The sequence below is a fragment of the Drosophila nasuta genome, chromosome 3 (assembly GCF_023558535.2).
Source record: "Drosophila nasuta strain 15112-1781.00 chromosome 3, ASM2355853v1, whole genome shotgun sequence".
In the NCBI taxonomy this organism is placed as follows: domain Eukaryota; kingdom Metazoa; phylum Arthropoda; class Insecta; order Diptera; family Drosophilidae; genus Drosophila; species Drosophila nasuta.
The window spans coordinates 40,105,049-40,124,919 of NC_083457.1; the positions used below are offsets into that span (position 1 = coordinate 40,105,049).

Genomic DNA, 19,871 nt, shown 5'->3' on the forward strand with positions numbered 1-19,871 from the left:
AATACTTGGAACGGTCTTTAACAGCTAACTAATAATGTTGTCCATAAGCAAATGATACTAAATATATATTTAAATTGTCACTATTACATATTTAGAAAGTTTGTTCAGCTTTAATTTTAATGTCGATTTAGATAAAACTTGAAAGTTATTATAGTTACAAATGTATCTCAACTTTCATTAGAATGTTGACTTAGGGAAAACTGAGCTACACTTTATTTTAATTTAAATAAAGTATAAAATTATAGCAACAAATTAAGCAGATCTCAATAGTTAACTTATATACCACCTATTCATTAGCAAATGTTAGTTAAAAACTTATTAAAGTAGTCAATATTTGAAAATTTGTTTCAGCTTGCACTTCAATATTGATTTTACTTATTGCTTTCACTAAACGTTCATTAAAGCTAAATATATATTTGCTGTATTCATAGCTTAAGAGCCATTCATATAGCATATAGAATAATATCTGACCAGCATTTGTTTGCCTGTCATATATCACTTTTAATTTAGCTGAAGTTAAATTTGACTTTCATTTCGAAGCTATCCTTAGATTTATTGTGAGGCATAAATAACTAATAATGGCAACTTGTGCCATGCAGCAGCTATCTATTTGAGAAGATATAATATTAAGCTAAATGCTGCAATCCTGCTTTTCAATTAAATCGAGTCAAGCTATTCAGTTTAATTTTTTGTTTTGTTTTTGAATATTTGTCTGACTATCAGTTGGTGATTATTTCATTTGCGAATTAAAAGTATGACAAATATTTTAAAGATACATTTTTCAAAAATCATTGCACACATTTTTGTTTAGAAAATTGGACCGTTGTGGTAAATATACTATTTGTATCGGTTTGCAACTAAATTCTCAGAAATAAAAAATGCTAATTTACGTTATATGCATATATATTATGTTTTACAATATAGTTTTGTTTCATTTTATTTTGTTAATTTTCTTGTGCTGTTTTACACTTTAAAATAAACATAATATATATTTTTCTTCTGCAAGCTTTGTTTGCTCGCTTTGTGTCTATAGCATTTTGCTTTATAATTACACTACGATAATAATATATTTTCTGAAATTCAAACTCTAAACTTGGTTCGCTGCTGTGGTGACAGTTGAAGAACGAAAGCGAGAGAGAGAGAGACTTGAGGTCTGCTTGGCAGTTTACGAAAGTCAAAGCGATGCGGATGCGATGTGATGTGTCTCTGACTTTACTAGGCTTTTCAGCTCTGACATATTTCTCCCCTCCCCTCCTCTCTCCCTCTTCTAGAGTTTTCTCTCTTACAGCGAAATGCGGCTGTCTCTTTCTTGTGGGCTGACAAGCGGGTAAATTATGCATAAGCGCACTACCAGCCACATTATGACGAGCCAGAGACGTACGGCTGATGCAGCAGCCTGCCAGGATTATGCATGACAGTGCGGGGGTGGACCAGGGGAAGGGGGAGGGGACGGGCGTGGTAGGTAGTGTGCATAGCGGTTAGGCAGCTCTCTTGTCAACGTACTCATCACATTTCTTCGTGCAGTGAGTTTCCTCCTCTTCGCCATTTATGCGCACTAAAGCAAACAAACAGCAAAATATTTGTATGCTAAGCCAACACATGCGACGCTGGCAGCTGCCACTCGCCTCTCGACCAGCCGTTGTCCTCCCCCCTGCTCCAGCCTCTCTTCCCTATAGCGGGCTCAAGTATTTTGCATTGCTAAGCAGAAATTATAAATCAGGGCAATTGTTGAAGATTTGCAGCCGCATAACAAAATTTGCGCAGAGACTGAGCTCAGAGCAAAAAAAAACAAAATTGTTGGATTGGGGATGCGTTTGGGATGCCAGATTCACAGATTCCCGGATTCTCCGTATGCCGAGACACCGACACCAAAAGCACGCACACTGCGGTCGTCCCGAGCGGCAGCCGCTTGTTGACTAACTGACTGACTAAGTGACTGACTGAGGAGAGAGGGGAAATGGAAGGGACACAGAACGTGCGCAAGGCAGGCAAATATTTTAGCACAAGCAACCAAAAAGTGAAAAAAAAGAAAAAATAATGCAAAAAAATGAAAAATAAAATAAGGCAAAAGAAAAAAAAAACAGCAACGCGCCAAAATGAATTTAACGAATATGAAAACAGTGAGGCAGACAGCCAGACAGCTGATGCCAGAGACGAGTGGAGAGAGTGAGAGAGAGAGAGAGACTCGACTCGAGCGAATTGAGATGAGCCAAGAGGGGGCCAAGCACTGAAATCATAATTTAATTTAACGTATTTTTCGTTTGCCAAAAGACAAGACGAAATATCGCACACGACCAGACAACCGACGGAGGGAAGATGGCCAAGAGCAGAGGCGGAAATAATGCGACGTTTAAAAGTGTAAAAGCCGTCAAGAAGTAACAACAACAAAGCAAATAGTAAGAAGAATATTTCTGTGTTGTTTTTTTTTTATGCTCGATTTTCGGGTGTGAGTCACTTTTGGTAATAGAATCGCAGAAGAAAACGCGTTTGCCTCGCGATTTTAATTTTAGTAATGGAAGACAAAGCAAGAAGAGACGAAGAAGCAAGCGAGACAATCAGAGACAGGCAGATAGACAAATAAGCTTAGCCAGCGTTGCAGCTGTTCAGATAGAAGTGAAGAAGCCAACTGCAGATGGGGAGCAAGTAGCAGCGAAGGGGAAAAGGGAGGGGAAAGAAAGAGGAAGCTGCTGCTGTTGCCTCTTGTAGCTGAGATTTATTGCGCCGCGTTGCAGTTTGAAGTTGTCGGGCCACATAAATCTGTCAGAAGAGTGAAGCTCTTTCTCTCGCTTGCTGTGTCGAGTGGGTGCAGCAGGCAGCCATAGAGAGAGAGGGGAGAGGATAGGAGAGGATAGGAGAGGGACAGGAAGGGAATTTGCTGCGTGGGCGATGCGCTGCAAAAATTTACACATGATTGTTATTATTTAACGTCGCTGCTGCTGCTGTTGCTGTCATGCGGTTTTTTAAACGATTTTTATTAGTGGCAACGCGTAAAGCGGAAATAACGGCCACGCGCCGTAAAGTAGACAACACACACACACATATACACACACACACACAGACAGAGAGACATTTGTATTCGCATGCGTATTTTCGTATTCATTCTCATTCACTTTTGCCATGCATTTTGCATGGCGTGCACGTAAATGACCGCCAACGATTTAAATTGTTACCTCCGTCTATCCTCCCTCGCTCAGGGTTTGCCTTGCGTGTTGTCTGAAATCAAAATGCATTACGTATACGCAATAAAAATTACGTATACGTAATGTGTGACGCACACACACACAGCGAACAGCGAACAGCAACTTGCTGCGACTGCAACTGCATTTTATGCGTGCCGCGCATTATCATTTAACATTTCCTGTGCACAAAACGGGCCAAGCAGGATGTGGCAGGATGAGGGCTGCTTCGTACACAAATGGAAATGACAAAAAGGGGCACGAGCAGAGGGAGAGAGGGTAAGAGAGGGGGAAAGCAGGGCAACGAGGTGATTTCGGTCAAATGCGCGTAGTTCGCAGTCATTGATTGGACGATTGAGGGTTGAGCTACAAAACTGACAGTGCACTAAAACGAAAGCTCCGCCGAAGGACAACTGAAAGAGGGAGCAAACTAGGAGTAAAGAGGGAGCAAAATGGAAAGCACAGAGGAAACAAAGTGCGAGCAAAGTGTGTGTGTCTGTTTAGCTTGCAATCAAATTAGAATTCCAGCTGAATATTGCCAACTTTTATTTGCCAGAACAACACACCGAAAAAAAGGAAAATATATGTACGAACAAAAAAGGAAGCAAGTGCACATCAAATGTTTATTAAAATTACGAAAAATCATAAAATTGAAACTTTGCTGCAGCTCGGAGACACTTTTTGCTACCCATATAAACAGCACAGTGCTCCACAGGCAGATTTTTATAGGCAATAGTCAACTGAGAGGTCAGTAAAAATGTTTATCGACATAGGAGACATAATGGAGAGCAGCAGCAGAAGCAACATCAATGCGACTTATAAAAAATTTTTAGGCAACATTGTTCGCTTATTATTCACAACTACTTTGGGGGAGTCGCTGCAAAGGGAAGCTAGTTAATCGAAAAGTTATTGATTAAATGCGAAAGAAATTGCTAGAACTTTATAGATAAAATGCGTAACAAATTGTGACATTTTGAGATAAGAACGAAGCTTCGTATTTCAATTTAGATAATCTCTTTTAAATATTCGTACATTATAAGTGAACTCAAGCTATATTTTTACTCCATTTACTGCCATTTAAAAATTCCAAGCTTTGATTATTATTTCTATATTCAGAAAACTATTTCAAATGCGCAAGATATTGTTAGAGCTTTATTGGTTAAATGCGAAACAATTTGTGACATTTTCAGATAAAACGCAATTCTGTCTGTTGCAATTTTGTTAAGTTTTTTTAAAAGTGGCTTAGAATTTACAACTTTGAGCAACTTTGCGAGCATTCTGATTTCATCATTAGTTTTACTACTTTCAATGATATCCAAATATATAAGCTCTTAATTATTATTCCTATTTCCAGATAACAATTGCAAATGTTTTTCTAAATCTTCTTTTCTTCTAAATTCTTTGATTTTCAAGTTACCTTTTAGTCTTGTTGTCTTTCAATGTCAAATTCAACATTTTTTCTCATTATAAACTTTGCTCTTATTTTATTTGATTTTCTGTCTTCTTTCTTCAATAATTTATTCGTTTCTAAATGCTATCTTAGTTTAAACTCTGCTGCGATTAACTTTAATTTTTATATCACTTTGCATTCTGTCTTTTTAAATCACATTTTATTAATTTAATATTGAATGTCACAATAACTTATCTCTTAGCCTCTACTTATAAACTAGACACTTTAGATAGTAAAATGAAATCTTGGCTCATCCCTGCAATAATTTGTATCTCTATGCTCTTCATTCCATTTCTTGCAATTGAAATTATTTCAGCAATTTCTTCAATAAGTTTTTATTTCAATTTCAGCAAGATTCATTTCACTTTGCTTTGCATTTTGCTACCCAAATTGTTTTTTATTTGCTATGCTTATGCATTGTTAATGCATAATTCTGCTGCTTGCTCGAGGGCGAAAAGCAGAAGTAAAAGCGCATTAAATATTTGCCAAGTGCCAGCCAAAATTTCCCTCACAATTTCCAATTTTCGAGCATTTTCATGCACGTTTCATTCTGGTTTTCGTAATGTTTGTCTCTCTCACTGTCAACTAATCATATAGAAAGCTTGCTGCGACTTTTGCGTCAATCTGTCGCACCTTTTGTGGCCTCGGCTCGTTTGTGAACAATTTGGCACAATAATATTGTAAATTATTGCGCATACGCCGCGTGTGTTTGTCAACGTAAAAAAACTTTTGTCGCTTGTTTGTTTTTGTTCTCGTTGTCGTTCACGTTGTTGTTATTTGGAGTAGCGCGACGACGACTTTGCACTTTGGGGCCAAGATTGCCGGGGCCAGCTCATTTCCAGCGCAAATAAGCGTAAGTAAATTTATAAGACAAGCAAACAAGCAGCAACAACAGCAACAAAAAAAAAAGTATAGGAAACTTGCTGCCAGGACAGGTGGTTGCCTGCAGCAGCGTCTCTTTCTCGCCAGAATAGTCGCTCTCTCGCTCTCTTTTTACTCTGTTGTTAGCAGGCGAAAGCCAGGAGAAAGCCAAGCCAAACAGCTTCAGGGCGGGCCACAGCAACTTGGGCAATATTCATTCTGCTGGCAAACAAACACGCAGCAGCAACAGCAACTACAACAACAACTACAACAAATATAATAACGCTTTTGGACGCTGCCATTTGTGGGCACCTCCTGCAGCTTCGCGTTAGTTGATGAACTTCGTGTTCAAGTTGTGTAGCACAAGAGTTGACGCCTGCTGCTGCTGCTCTTGCTCTTGCTGTTGGTGTTGGTGTTGCTAGCAACTAGAAGGAAGAAGAGGGGGAGGAGGAGGAGAACACTGCCGCCAGCTGTAACACTGATAGCAATTCCAAGAGACAACAGCAGCTGTAGCTTTGGCTGTAGAGGAGATGATTCAGCCATGGACAACAACGTCGCGCATTTCGTGAGTTTTTGTTTTTCTTTCAGTTTATTTTACTTTCGTGTGACGACTACAAGTGAGGGGAGAGGCGGAGGCAGCTCTCCACTTGGTTTGATTTTATTATGTTTTTCTTTTGGCACCACACACACACACACCGACACACACACACACACCTAGTACTTGCTCGCTTTTTTGGGGCCACATGCTGCCAGCCAAGTTTAGCCCCAGCCTCAGCCTCAGCTTTGGCCTGCTGCTGCTTCTTTGTTATTTGACTACATTGACGAGGCAACTTGCAAAGCTCTGCGCTGCCCTCTGCCCTCTTGCCCTCTCGCTTCTTGTTGCTGACCTTTCTTGAGCGGAGAGAGGAGAGGGAGAACTGAGGCGGTCGTTTCCCTTTTTACAAAAGCCGTTACAATATCAAGTTAATTGTTTGAAATAAGTGCCGCCCCAGCCTAGGCCTGCCTCCCCCTCCCTCTCCACTCATCCCCGCTTCTCCTTGTGGCAGCTGCTCTCTCAAAGCGTTGCTTTTTGCTGATGTTGCGGTTTCTTTTGTGCCGCACGCTCGCTTTCGGTGGCAACTACCCACATTTATAGTGTTGCGGTCTCTGTTTGCAGCCTCCACTTCCGCCTGTCTCCTTTCCTCTTACTCCTCCTCCTCCTCCTCCCCCTGCCACCTTTCGCTACCCTTCTCTCTATTATCAACTGTTGTGTTGTCAACGCCAGCAGCCCCATTTCTTTCTTTTTTCGGTGTGTTCGTCTCTCGCTTTGGGGGAACTTTTTCCCCGAGAGCCGCCACAAAATTTCACTTTGACTGACTTTGCAACAGTCGCAAGACGCAGAGAGAGAGTTGCCACAGTCTTCAGAGTGTTTTCGAGTGCACTTTTCCGTACAACTTGAAATGAATCTAATAACTTGCTTGTCCCGAACACACACACACACACACACACACACAGATACACACACGGGGCACAAAAAACAATGGTTGTCTGACCAAAGCTGTGCAAAAGATGCTCGGTTGCAACTTTGCTTTTTGGCCGACTTGTTGTCGAGTGCTTTGGCATTTTCATTTTACGATACGATACGAGAGAGAGAGAGAGAGAGAGAATGGAGTGAGGGCGTAGTTTTTCCTGCAGTTTTTGCAATTTTCTAGTTTCCTGCACTCAATTCAAATATTTTACAAGCTGCTTTTTTGGCTTAGTTATAAGTTGCGAGTTGCAAAAACGTTAACAGCTCCATTAGTGCAATTTATTTGTCTGACGATATTTCCTCCCACACTCTACTTCAACTCCCACTCCCACTCACACACACAACGCTGATGATGATGACGATGATGATGCTGACAATGACGAGGAGGCAGGCAGCTTCAGCTAAAGATAAAGACAAAGGCTGCTTGTCAACTTGATTGTGTTTGCAATTTCATAAAATAACAATTCGCCGCCTGCAGCCTCAGTCTCCATTTCGAACTGCCAGAACTCATCCTCCTCCTCACACATTCCTTAACCTTTCTCTCCCTCCCCTGGCTCAACTCTCAACTAGCTTGGCTCTGATTGCCGCCGGTGGTTGTCACTTGGCGCCTGCTTCCTGGTAAGTAACTCGAATGGAATGCGTTTGCAAATAATTTGCAAGGTGTGGGAGAACTTTTTCCTCCCATTTTCTTATTCCCACCCACACCTCTCTCTCTTGGCATGCCAAATTCAATTCACACACACAAAATACCCGTAATTCAACACCCCGGCTGCGAAGCCACTCCGCTGACTGATTGGTTTTGCCAGTCCTTAGTCCTCAGTCGTCAGTCGTCGCGCACTTTTCCCTCATTCAAGTCTGTCGCACACACTTCTGCTTCTTCTTCTTCTTTTTCTTCTTGCACTTCTCCCCGCGGGCACATTGAAATGAGCTAAAAACCCGTAGACAAGCGCCTCCATCGGAAAGTTTCGCTCTCTCCGAGATTTTAGCCATCGTCGTCGACATCTCAAGCGGCTCGTTGACATATTTGTATTGTATTCAATCGATGAATTTCTGCAGAGCCAGAAGAGTGCGGTGCTCAGAGTCAAGGCTGCCTTGCTGCCTTGCTTTCCCCTTAAGGGAAAATGACTTATTTTCTTACGCACACATTGAAGCAGCTCAACGCTGAAACGCTGCCACTGAACATTGAAACGCTGAAGCGCTCAATGCTCTCAACGCTCAACTCAAGCGCTTCAGCTGGCATCCTGGATGCTGGTTGTTGGCTGGGGTTGATTGCCTCTGTGCGTCGACATTCGTCCTGGCGCAAAAGCGAAAACAGCCAAGGAAAAAAAAAACGAGAAAAAAGTTTACGCCGCACACTCACACATTTTTTACTTGGCTGCCTGTCGACTTTGCCGTTGATATTAAAATTTTAATAAACCCACGCACGCTGACTTCCCCCTTCCGTCTCCCCCCTTCCGCCTGTTTCCCCCCTTTAGCTTGTTGCACTTGACGGAAACGCGTCAGTTGAGCTGTGTATGTGTGTGTGTGTGTGTGGCACGCACATTTCGATGCGGCGACGCGTAAAACGAAAACGTCGTATTTGTGTGATTGCCTCAACTCCGCATTCCATCTTCTACTTCTGCTTCTTCTTCTTGACTCCCACTGCTTAGTCCCTCAGCTGGGGATGCTGACAATACCAGCCAGATTTCTGTATGTGTGTGTGTTTGTGTCGCACGTGAAACATGTTGATAAATCAAATCTCAACGCACAGTCAATGCCAATGCCAATTTGGCTGACAATTGCTTTTGGTTTTTTCTGCTTTTGATTTGCGGCTTCCTTTTTTTTTCTGTGCTCTGTTGTGTTGTGTTGTTGCTTTTCCCTTGGTCTCTGCTGCTCTCCATATGCATGATAGCTAATTGCTTGTGGCTACATCCATCACTCCACCGCCCACTTCTACTCCAACTCCAACTCCTGTTCCATTGTGACAGTTTTATGGAAGGCAGGCGTCGCCTAAGCCCCTCAAGCAGCGCTTAACGGCAGCTGGCAGCAAAAAGGACAAAAAGCAAGAAGCTTGGACTTTGTTGTTGGCTGTGCTTTTGTAAGCAGTCGGATGAGTTGTGTTATTCGCCAGCTGATCCACTCGCAAATAAAGCACACAAAACAACAACGAGAACAAACACCTTAAGTGCACACCAAAAAAAAAGTCGTTAAATATATGCTTAGAACTTAAACTTATTAAATTTGGAAAAAAGCGCAAAGATTTTCACAACAAACAAAACACTTAAAACTATTGCTCAAAAATAAAAGAAATAAAACCTTTCACATTGAATTCATTTTATTGCGGAGCTTTCTCGATAATCCAGCTGCCTTTGGCTTGTCACAAAAAATTGGCTTCGCGGTCTTTAAAAGTGCCAGAGCCAAATGGCAGTTAGAGCCCAAAAGGCAATGGCAAAACTGCCGAAATTAAATCAAATCAAATAAAATAGTTAGTAAATAATAAAATAGTCGAGAGGTCGAGTTGAGTTGAGTTGAGAATTGAGAGCTAGGCTAGGCTAGAGCTTCAAGCTTCAAGTGTGTTGTGGCAGTTTAATGCTCGTTTACGTTAGCCAGCTTTTATAGCCACGGCAATAGACGAGAATTTTATTATAGAAACGTCTTCAGGTCTCTTGCAGGCTCAACATTGGCATCGGCTCAGTCATTGGGAAGGCAGTCAACAAACCATTAAACTCAAGTGTTTACCACAAGCCAAAGTCACTAGACACAAATCTAAACTGGCAGTTAGATAGAGCTCAGAGCGAGACGGAGAGAGTGAGTGACAGAGAAGGCTGCTCTCAAATGTGGATGAACATGTGGGATAAGGATGAACATGAGCATGTCTCGTTCTTGGTGTCGTTTTCCTTGTCGTTGTCGTTGTAGAGCAGCATCAATAGGTGTAGCTGACAGTGCACATTGCACTCGAAGTGACTCGACTCGACGGTGCAAACTACTTCTGCTTCTTCCTCATCTTCTACTGAGCAAGTTACTCAACGAAAATGTTTTTCATGGGACTTGTTTTGACAGGGGTGGGGGAGTAGAAGACGAAAGCAACCAAATTTATGGGCCATGCTCGCATATTTGATGAAGAATTTTGCCACTTCAGTTTTTGGCTGACAGCCTTAAGCATTGTTTATGGCCTAAGCTCGGTGTGATAACAAATCAACTGAGCTTCTCTCATGACTCAGCTGATAAGCGTGTTCACAGCAATCTCCATCAATCTTTAAACATCTACACCAAACCACACGGCAATATAAAAAGTACTTTAGCAACGGCTGCTGAATTGCAGAAAGATATTTTTATATACAAAAATATTTAGTTACGACAATTTCCTATCTTTAATATTAAATCATTTTTAAAAACAATGATAAAATTTTGATTAATTTTAAAGTGTTTTGCAATCTGTTGTCTTGACTACTTTATAGGTTAAACATTTTATAAAATATTTCTATATTATTATTTAAAATTTTGATACACTTTTGAATATATATATATTTAAGCGAATACTATAATACTTTGTTTTTATCTATGTTATGTTGACATTAATCAAGTAGAATATATTAATTATATATATTTTCAGTATCTAACAAAATTTGCAATTATTTAGCTGAACAATTTACTTATCAAATTGTACGTTCTAAAATGTTTTCTTAATTATTTTCTTCAACATAAAAAAGACTGCCGAATATATTGAAACATTTTTTGGAAAACAAATTTAGTATCATACAGAAATATCAATTATTTTGTTAATCAACTTTATTTTTAACAACTGCAAAGTATTCTTTCAATTTTCATCTTTGAAATTTGTTCATTTTTATTTTATAGTTTTTTCGACATAAAATAATGCTGCTACCAGTTGAGCTAACTAATAATAGAACTGCTGAGATCAGCATGAAAAAAGAACTCAGCAACCACCACAAAAACTATTTCATGGCGATAGAAAGCTATTATTTGAATCTGCGAATAATTATGATTTATTAAAGTCTTATGATTTTATGCAAGTTATCAAAAACTTTTCCCAACCAAATTGATGACTTTTTCGGCCAAACTAAAAGATTCAATTATTTGATGGACTTTTAACGATGCGCTCGCTCGCTCTTCGAAACATCGAGTTTCGTTTAATTTTAAAATGTTGACCTGCAGTTACGAAATTTCGAAGCAGATAAGATCCTGCGCCTTCTGCTTTTGGTATCATTTGTGAGTTCTTTGTTTATGACCAACCAAAACAACATTTGAGCGCTTATTTTTGTTAGCAACTTCCGTCAAGTTTATGGGTTAAATAGAGTCATAGACGAAAAGACTAAAGCAACAACAGCAGATACCAAATATTGAGCCCAAAAAACCGCACTATAAATATATATGTATGTTATAGAACTTAGAGTGTATATTTCAACTTATTTATGGCCACTTTTCGATGAGCCTTTAGTCGCGTTTACAGCACTGCTATAAAATTTATGGGCCCATCCAATGAGGGAGAGAGAGAGAGAGAGGAAGGAAAGTAAGGTGTGGGAGATCGGTGTTGTAAGTCGCTTTGAGACACGCGAATTGCCAACGCGTCACGTTTATATAGCGAGCAAGCGGGCGGCGCTGCGTAATTATTTTTATGACATTTTTTGTGTGTCCAGTCCGTGTTGAAGTGTTGGCGTTTGCCAAACAAATTAAAAGCAAATTATAAGCAACGATATTATAAACAAGCGCAGAGCACAGCGCACAGAGCACACTGCAGATGTACAAAGGACTCTATCTAGAATTTTAATTTCTTTGTTTTGCTTCCCCTCGAGGCGAACTGCACACACTTAAAACGATTTACTCGCAAAATCTTTTAAACGACACGTTGTAATGAATGGCGAACAGGTGAGAAACGTGTGCCCCAAGCGGAGCAGATGTGGAATGAGAGTGGACATTTTTTTCTCCTCTGTTTTTTTTTGGAGCTGGCTGCGAAACGTGCCTGACGTTGGACATAAATTAATTTATTGCGTGCGAAGCGGAATATGTAAAAATAATAGCATAAAAATAATTCATTGCATACTTTTTGGGGCTGAGGAGGTCAGCAACCAAAAACTTTCATTCACATTAATAATTACGAACACAAAATGTCTGTCAAGGGCAGCAGACACAAAAAAAAAGAGAAGTAGAAGAGGGAACGATGGAGATGGATTACTTACAACGAGCTTCTTTGTTGGAATTGTGGCGGTTTGCGCTGACAGCGACGTCGGCGTCAAAGGCGGCGCTGCTGCTGCCGCTGCTGCTGTCACTGGCGGACTAATCGCTTTAATTGTCGCCGGCGCTGGCAGCGTTGGCAACGGCGGAAGCGGCGGCGGCTGCTGAAATAACTCCGCTGGCTGCTTCACGTAAAACAGATTTACTCCAAAGTGTGAAATTTTGATTGAATTTATTGCAACACTTTCGACAGGAAAAATGTGATTGCTCTTTTGTTGTTGTTGTTTGTCGTCAAAAAGAGCGCGTTTCTAACTTGTTGTTGCTCTTGTTGTTTGTTGATATTTGATGTTGATGTTGAGCTTGTGTTATGTTTTGCTTTTTATTGTTTGTTGTCGCTGATGTTCGTTTCGTTGTTATTTTTAATCGCTAAGATTTTTTGTTTTGCTTTTATGTTTTTTTTTGTTTGTTTGTTTATTTCACAACTAATTGAGAAGCTCTTGAAATTGCCGTGTTTACCTAAATTGCATTTGTTTATACTCTGGGTTTGTTTATGTTTTGTTTTGTATTTACTTTTTTACACTACTAAAGCTCAAACGTTAGACAGCGCGTTGATAAATGTTTCCAATGTTGATTAAGTTTGATTGCACTTGAACGCGTTGCGAATCACGTGAAAAAATGTCGCTAATATTAAGCCCAAAAAACGCGTCTCGTTCTCGTTCTCTTGTTTATCGTCGTCGTCGTCGTCGTCGTCGTCTACCGAAAATTTCGCCGCTATTGACAATAAAATTGAACTCAGTTGTTGTTGTTGTGGTTGTTGCGATTGTTGCTTTGGTTTGTTGCTTGCTTTTTTAGAGCCGAGTGCTGAGAATTCAGAGAATTGATTTCCTTATGCTTTTCTTTCTTTGTATTTTCTTTTTTGCTTTTTTGACTTTGGTTGTTTTGTTGGTTTGTTGGCTGTGTGTTTTCACTAGGCTACTTTTGCACGGCTAAGGAACAGAACGCAACGACTGCTGGACTCGCTTGTCTGATAACGACTGAAGGACTCTCGCGAATTGCGTAGGATTTTTAGCAACAGCAAAAGGCGTCAGGACAACTACAGCGACAGCAACGTCAGCGTCGGCAGCGACTGCGGTAGCAGCAGCAACAGCGACAGCGACAGCATTTCACTTCTGGAAGCGGCAGCGCAGAAGCATTACAACAACGGAAGCAACTAACAGCGACACACGCATGGCTAGAAAGAGAGCGAAACACTGAACGAGAGGAAGCGAGAAGCAGCGGCAACAAGAGAGGCAGAGGAGCAGAGAGAGAGCGACAGCGAGAGCGAGAGCGGGCTCCACAGCCGCAACAGCAGCAGCAGCAGCGACAGCTGAGAGAGAGCCGAGAGTTCGACAACACCCCCACACACGAAGTCTGTTAAATGCTTCTAGTAGATGCGGGCCAATGACCAGGGTTGTCAACGTACTGCTAAATTTAACAGCAGTTACTTTAGGTTGATCAGCATAGCAGATTTTGTAGAGTATTAAGTATTGTAGAGTATTAAGGTAGTAACAAGAAATATTTTAAAATATAAATTTAAGTGGCTAAACTAAATAAGGATAGATAAAGAGCACACAGAATTTACTATCAACAACTATTTTTAAAATTTTTTTATTCTTCTGCGTGTAACACAAAAAATCAAAGCTAAAGAGCTCAAGATTACTGTGACTTTACCAATATTAAATGCTTTTTTTTAAATGGTGGTCATGCCGTTTGAATTAGTATGCTATTTACATACATATATATGTTTTAAGTACTCGAATTTTAAATAATAATAAAATAAAATGTACTTTCGAGACTATATAATATGTTTCTTTATGTATATTATTATTTGATGGTTATTGTAATTTATATATTCATACATTTAAAAAAGTTTATACAAGTCAATACACATTAAAAATATATATATTTTTAATAATTTGCATTTCATATAAATTATTTACATGAATTGTTCGTATTTTTAAAATTATAATTTATTCTTTTAAAAATGAATTCTATTTAATTTTATTATGTTGGTTTTGTTATTATTTTTTTGTCAGTTTTCAGTAATATAAATTTTCCCCAAATTTATTCCTTCCAGATTATATTAACTTAGCTCTCTTATTGCGCCTTTTGGGTATGCAACACTTTTGCGCGTGCATCGATCGATGCTGTTAGTTGTTGGCTGCTTGTCTGCTTTGCTGCTAACTGCGCCATGCCTTCTGCTGCTGCTGCTGCTGTTAGCCATACATCTTGACTTGGCTTACTGCCTGCCACACTTCCGTACCCCCAACTCACGCCCTCTTCCACTTTTACGGCAGTGTCGCACACAATGTTGCAATCACACACAAAACAGTCGCTAAAAATTCACTTTCACAAACCGAAAATTACTTAACAGACAACACGAGAGAGAGAACGAGTTGTGTGCGTGTGTGTGTGTGTGTGTGAGAGAGAGCAATTGCAACAGGAGAGCGCACAGAGAGAGAGAGAGAGAGCGCGAGTTAGAGTGAGAGCGAGAGAGGAAGCGGGCACGCGCCAGTTTGGAGAGTTGGAAAAATCTACGCGCGTCATTGTTGCACCTTTATGTTTGTTTTCGTGGGTGGCAGCCGAACCAGGCAGCCAAGCAGGCTGGCAGTCAGGCAGGCAGGCAGCCATCATCATCAGAGCAAAAGAGAAGGCACATCGAGATGGGGCAAATGGCGCAAACAAACAACAATAGCAAATGTAACCTCTATAGAGGGTGTTCACAATTCGAATACCAAACTAACTCAAATATTGTAGAATGAAGCCTAAGTAAAGCTAGTCAACAAAATTGTAGCTAAATAATTAACTGCATTTATGGATTATTTTTCTTTTACTGCAGTTCTTTGCTCATCAGCTGCATCTTCAATCAAACTCAGCAGCACGCTTGATAATTGCCACAGTTCGTGTTGCCGTACATCGCGTGTGTGTGTGCCTGCCTCTTTATGTGTGTATGTGCATGTGTGTGTGTTGGTGAAAGTGTCAACTTGACATTGCCTGGAGTGCACGCGGCACCGCTCACACATAGCAGCACACTCTCACACACACACACACACACACTCACACACACACGGCAGGCCGCGCAACTTGCGTCAAATATTTTGTTGCCTACCGCCCGGGGGCAGTTTTTGTTGCCTGCTGACATGCCACAAAGCGCTCGCAGCGACACTTGTCTGAGCACAATTTCCCACCGACAAAACAACTCGCTCTCTCTCTCTCGGTCTCTCTCAGTTGTACTTTCTCTCTTGTTGCGCCGACGCACTTTGTGGTAAGCTGACAGTTTCCCCAGTTTTGAAAAAGCGCTGCCAGCGGCAACTGCGAAGTTCTGATGCTGTCGACGTCGACGTCGTCGTTGTCGCTGCTGCTGGTGGCTGCTGGCTGCTTGCTGCCATGGCAGCTTTATCAGTGCCATGAAATGTTGTTCCCGGAAAATAACCCAAAGGAAATGCTGCACACACGCACATGAGAGTGGAGCAGCAGCATCGCCAGCATCAGCATCAGCATCGGCAATAACTGTGTACATGTAAATCCTGGTTTGTTTCATTTGCCGATTTGGATGCTGCCGCTGCTCCCGCTCTCGCAAAACTCTCGCAACTCGGGAACTCTGCAGCCGGCGGCACTAACTTTGTACGCTTGATGATGATAATAATGTTGCCCCTTTTCGCCTTTTGCCATTTGCCAGGAATTCAGCCAGGCAGCCAGCCAGCCAGCCAACCAGGCAAACCAGGACGGAACCCACAAAGCCAGACATCGTCTATGGAAATTCGTACGCCGATTTTCGAGCGATTGCAATTGATTTGTAATGTATTTCATTGTTGTGCGACTGACTTTGCTCGCTATGTATGTGTGTGTGTGTGTGTGTGTAGGAGGCGGGGGAGTGAGGTTATAAAATTTGTATTGATTATTTCGATTGCCTTTGTTCGTTGACTGCGCTTTGTTCGACCATCTAATGATAGCTATGGGGGCATTAAAAATGTCAAAGCTGACATTTCTGCACACTACGACTACTAAAGAGAGCAGGCAAGCGTACTTCCGCTAGTAGTTGGGCTTAGGATTAGTAATATATACATACAAATATAAATAAATATAAATCTATATGTATATGGCAGAAGCAGAAGTAGTAGGAGGCCACGGACTCGACTCCACTCGACTCGACTCGACTCGACTTGGGAGTTGGCATGTGTACAAGTCAATTATGGGTCAAAATCCACACAGGAGTTTTACTTGACGCCGCTTGCTCGCTCGCTCGCACAATTTTATGAGTTCCTGCCCCATTGTAAGATGAGAGATGTGCAGCTCTCCAAAAAAAAAGTAGAAAGAAAAGAGGAAGCTAAAGAACAAGACGTTGCCGTAGCTGAAGCTGAAGTGAAAGCTGTTGCCTGTGTGCTCCATTGCAAATGAAACATGTTTGGTTTTATCGCATTTATTGACGACTCCATGGGGACGCTTTGCCCGCCTGCTGCCAGTCAGTCAGTCAGTCCTGCAGATCAAACAATGGACGCTAGAGATGCCTTCAGTAGCGGCCTCCCCTCCCAGTTCTGGCTTCCCCCCCAAATTGCGCTATCGAGCAGCTCAAAACAGCCACATAAAAAGATTATATTTATGCATGTATGCGTATACAACACACACATGTTGTGAGTGTGTGTGTAAGCGTGTTTTGTTGATAAAGAAAAGCTACACACGGCAGCGGAATGGAGAGGGGAAGGGGATGGGGATGGGGGATGCGTAGACAGCAACTAAATTCACTTAGAAAAACGATTTGTATGCGAGTGTTGCATAGAAATGGAATGTGCGTGTTGCCCGGAAAAACTTTCCAAAATACTCGCACACTCTTGTTTCCCCCGCACAAAAATATTCTAAGAATGTACACAACGATAACTACTCTCTGCCTCCCTCCTCCTCCCTCTCCTTACTTGCTGGGTGAAAAGCCAGACGCTACGCAAAGTTGCAACCACAAGCCCCCAACATGCAGATTTTTCATAAGAATTTTCTCACTCCGCCATAGAATTTTTTTCTGCGCTTTAAACTTCGAATTGTGCATAAATTAATTAGAGCTTCAAGAGGTCGGCGCCAAAGCAGATTCACTTAAGCATTAAATATAACAAGAGCTTGTTAAAGTTTAGCTGGCAACAAGATTGCGTAAAGCTGACAAGAAAAAAGAAGCAAAGCGAAAAAGTAAAGTTACTTTACTTACTGCAACAAATTTAACGCTAATTTCTTCACAGTTTTTTGTAATAAATTAAAAGGTTTTAAAGGTAAAAAAGAATTAAGATGATCTTTAACGAGCTTAGAAAATAATCTAAGGCAACATTGCAGTATTATATTTTTGAAGAATACCTTTTCTTTTGAGTTTATCAGCTTATTTAAATTATTAAAAATTTAGGTTGACAACATTGAACGATGTTGTAACAGGAGAGGTATAAAATCTTGCATAGCTCGGTTCGTAATACTCATTATTAACTATTTACAATTTTGATATCAGTATAATAAAGTCAGATAGTTGCAGATGAAGAAATAGATAAGGAAACATTCTTTTTGGGGGTTTTCTACAACTTTTATATGAAGGAAGAGCAAAGGAAAGAAAAAAAGAATACTTATACAAAGTATAAATTGAGCTATACAAGACAAAAGCTTATCAAAGTGTAGTTGCTTTTAGTGTTTAACTGCTTTCAGTACTTTATTCTGTACTTCTTAAAAATCCTATGAATTTAAATTAAATTAATTTCAATAATAAATATTGTTTTAAATATTTTAAGCAACTCACTTTTTATTGCATTGCAATGCAACAAGACAGCTTAATCTAGTTTTTGTTATCCTCTAAAACAAAATGGCATGCTTCAAAATTTTTGTAGCATACTTTTTGGAGGCATTTCCTTTAACTCAATTCATGGGCCTTAAAGTTTGTCTGGCTTATTTTGATGCAAGACTTTGTTTGAATTTCGATACAATAAATTGAGTTATGTTGTTTTGTTATGCAACGTCGCGTCGATTGAGCATATAATTTAGATAAATACAATAATATTGTGCAACTTTAACTAACAAGACAGATTGTTGTTATACTTTTTGTTGCTTGTTTTATTTTCAGTTATTTTTTTGTAGTGCGAATATCTAAAAGCACTTAAGTTGCGTTAAGCCACAAAACAAAACTTGATATGAATAACTTATTTAGTCATTCCACAGACTCTAGACATCGCTCTACATGACTACTTAACATTCTCACATACACAATGTGCAGAGAATGCCTGCTTCTGATGCTGCTACTGTCTCGCTCGCTTGTGTTCTCCCTCTCTCTCTATCGCTCTGCTGTAGTGTGTCTTTGCCTGCAACACCCTTTAAGCCAGCCAGTCAGCCAAGTAACTCACTGCGCTCTCCCCTCTACGCTGTCTCTCCCTCTCTCCTTCTCCTTGTTGCTGCTGTCCAGCAACATTTAAGCAATTTCGCTTGTTAAAAGCTTACGCCGCGCACTTTACTTTAAACCATACTAACAAATGCCACTTCATTCAGCAGATATTTGCGGCAAGCAGCAGTGGCAGTGGCAGAAACGTAGCTGTAGCAAAAACATAGCGCCACACACACGCACACTCGCATATGCGAAATCACACACATCCTTTTGCCATCAATTCTCTAAGCAACAAACAAACAGGCGAGCCCCACATGGACACACACACTTACTAACACACACACACACAAACACACACGCATGCCGCAACACGCAAAGCTCTTTTCACTACAAAACGGAAGTACATAGAAGCAGAGCGCAGTAGCTGTAACAGCAGCAGCAGCAGCAGCCGAAAACACAACGCAAAAAAAAAACTAGAATAGAGAACAGAGAATAGAACTCTGAGCTGGGAAAACTGCGAGCTTATAGAAAAATACTGTGGCAGAAACACTCAGACACACACAAACATGCCACAGCAGTGGCAACACAAGATATTCATTCTATCGTAAAATAGGTGAGCAGCAATGTGTGTGTGTGTGTGTGTGTAAAAAACAAGCGCCAACGCTCTGGTCAACGGATAACAAAACATAAATAATAACGACAGAGTAGCTGCAGCAGAGGGAAAAGGGAAACAAGGGAACAGAGGTAAACCCAGCCAAGGCTGCTGGGAAACAGGCAGCAGTGGAGCTATTTTTTTTCCAGCCATGGCCAAAAGCAGGCTACAGGTCTCTGGCAGCCAAATGAGATCAGCAGAATCGCTTACAAGCAAGAAAAATGAAAAGAAACTATCGATGACAATAAACAATAAACAATCAACATGAAGATAACTTCAACTTATGAAATATTCTGATAGAAGCAAACACAAAGCAAAGCGAATTGCGCAACAAGTGTTGGTTTGTAGTAAAAAAAATGTGGTTAACGCTATGAGCTAATAATGGCTAAAGAAGCTTAACCTATGACTTAAAGTGGAAAGAAATATATGAGGAAACATAACATTAAAATTATTTACGATTTTATGATTATTTTACACAAAAGTTAGCCATAAATATCCATCGAGTTCGTAGAGATACGATTAACTTGATTTACAAAAATCAATGTCTGTTTGTTAATAATTAAAGTTCAGAGCTAATGACGGCTAAGGAATATTCAACTAAGACTTAAAGTTATATGGGAAACATGTTGAAAAATATGTGTTTGTTCTCTGCAAATTTTCTAAATATATTTCATTGT

At 40.5% G+C, this 19,871-nt stretch overlaps 1 protein-coding gene across 8 annotated transcripts in view; it reads right to left on the reverse strand.

Moving 5' to 3' along the window:
- LOC132793845 (RNA-binding protein Musashi homolog Rbp6) overlaps window positions 1-19,871 on the reverse strand; it is a 226,160-nt gene that overhangs the window by 86,036 nt on the left and 120,253 nt on the right. Inside the window, exon 1 of one of the 8 annotated variants that reach the window (XM_060803958.1) lies at window positions 12,172-13,195. The exons of the other annotated variants lie outside the window; for them this stretch is intronic. The gene's annotated coding sequence lies outside the window, so the exon portion shown is untranslated. Of the gene's footprint in view, window positions 1-12,171; window positions 13,196-19,871 lie in introns of those variants that run through there. 8 annotated transcript variants of the gene reach the window in all.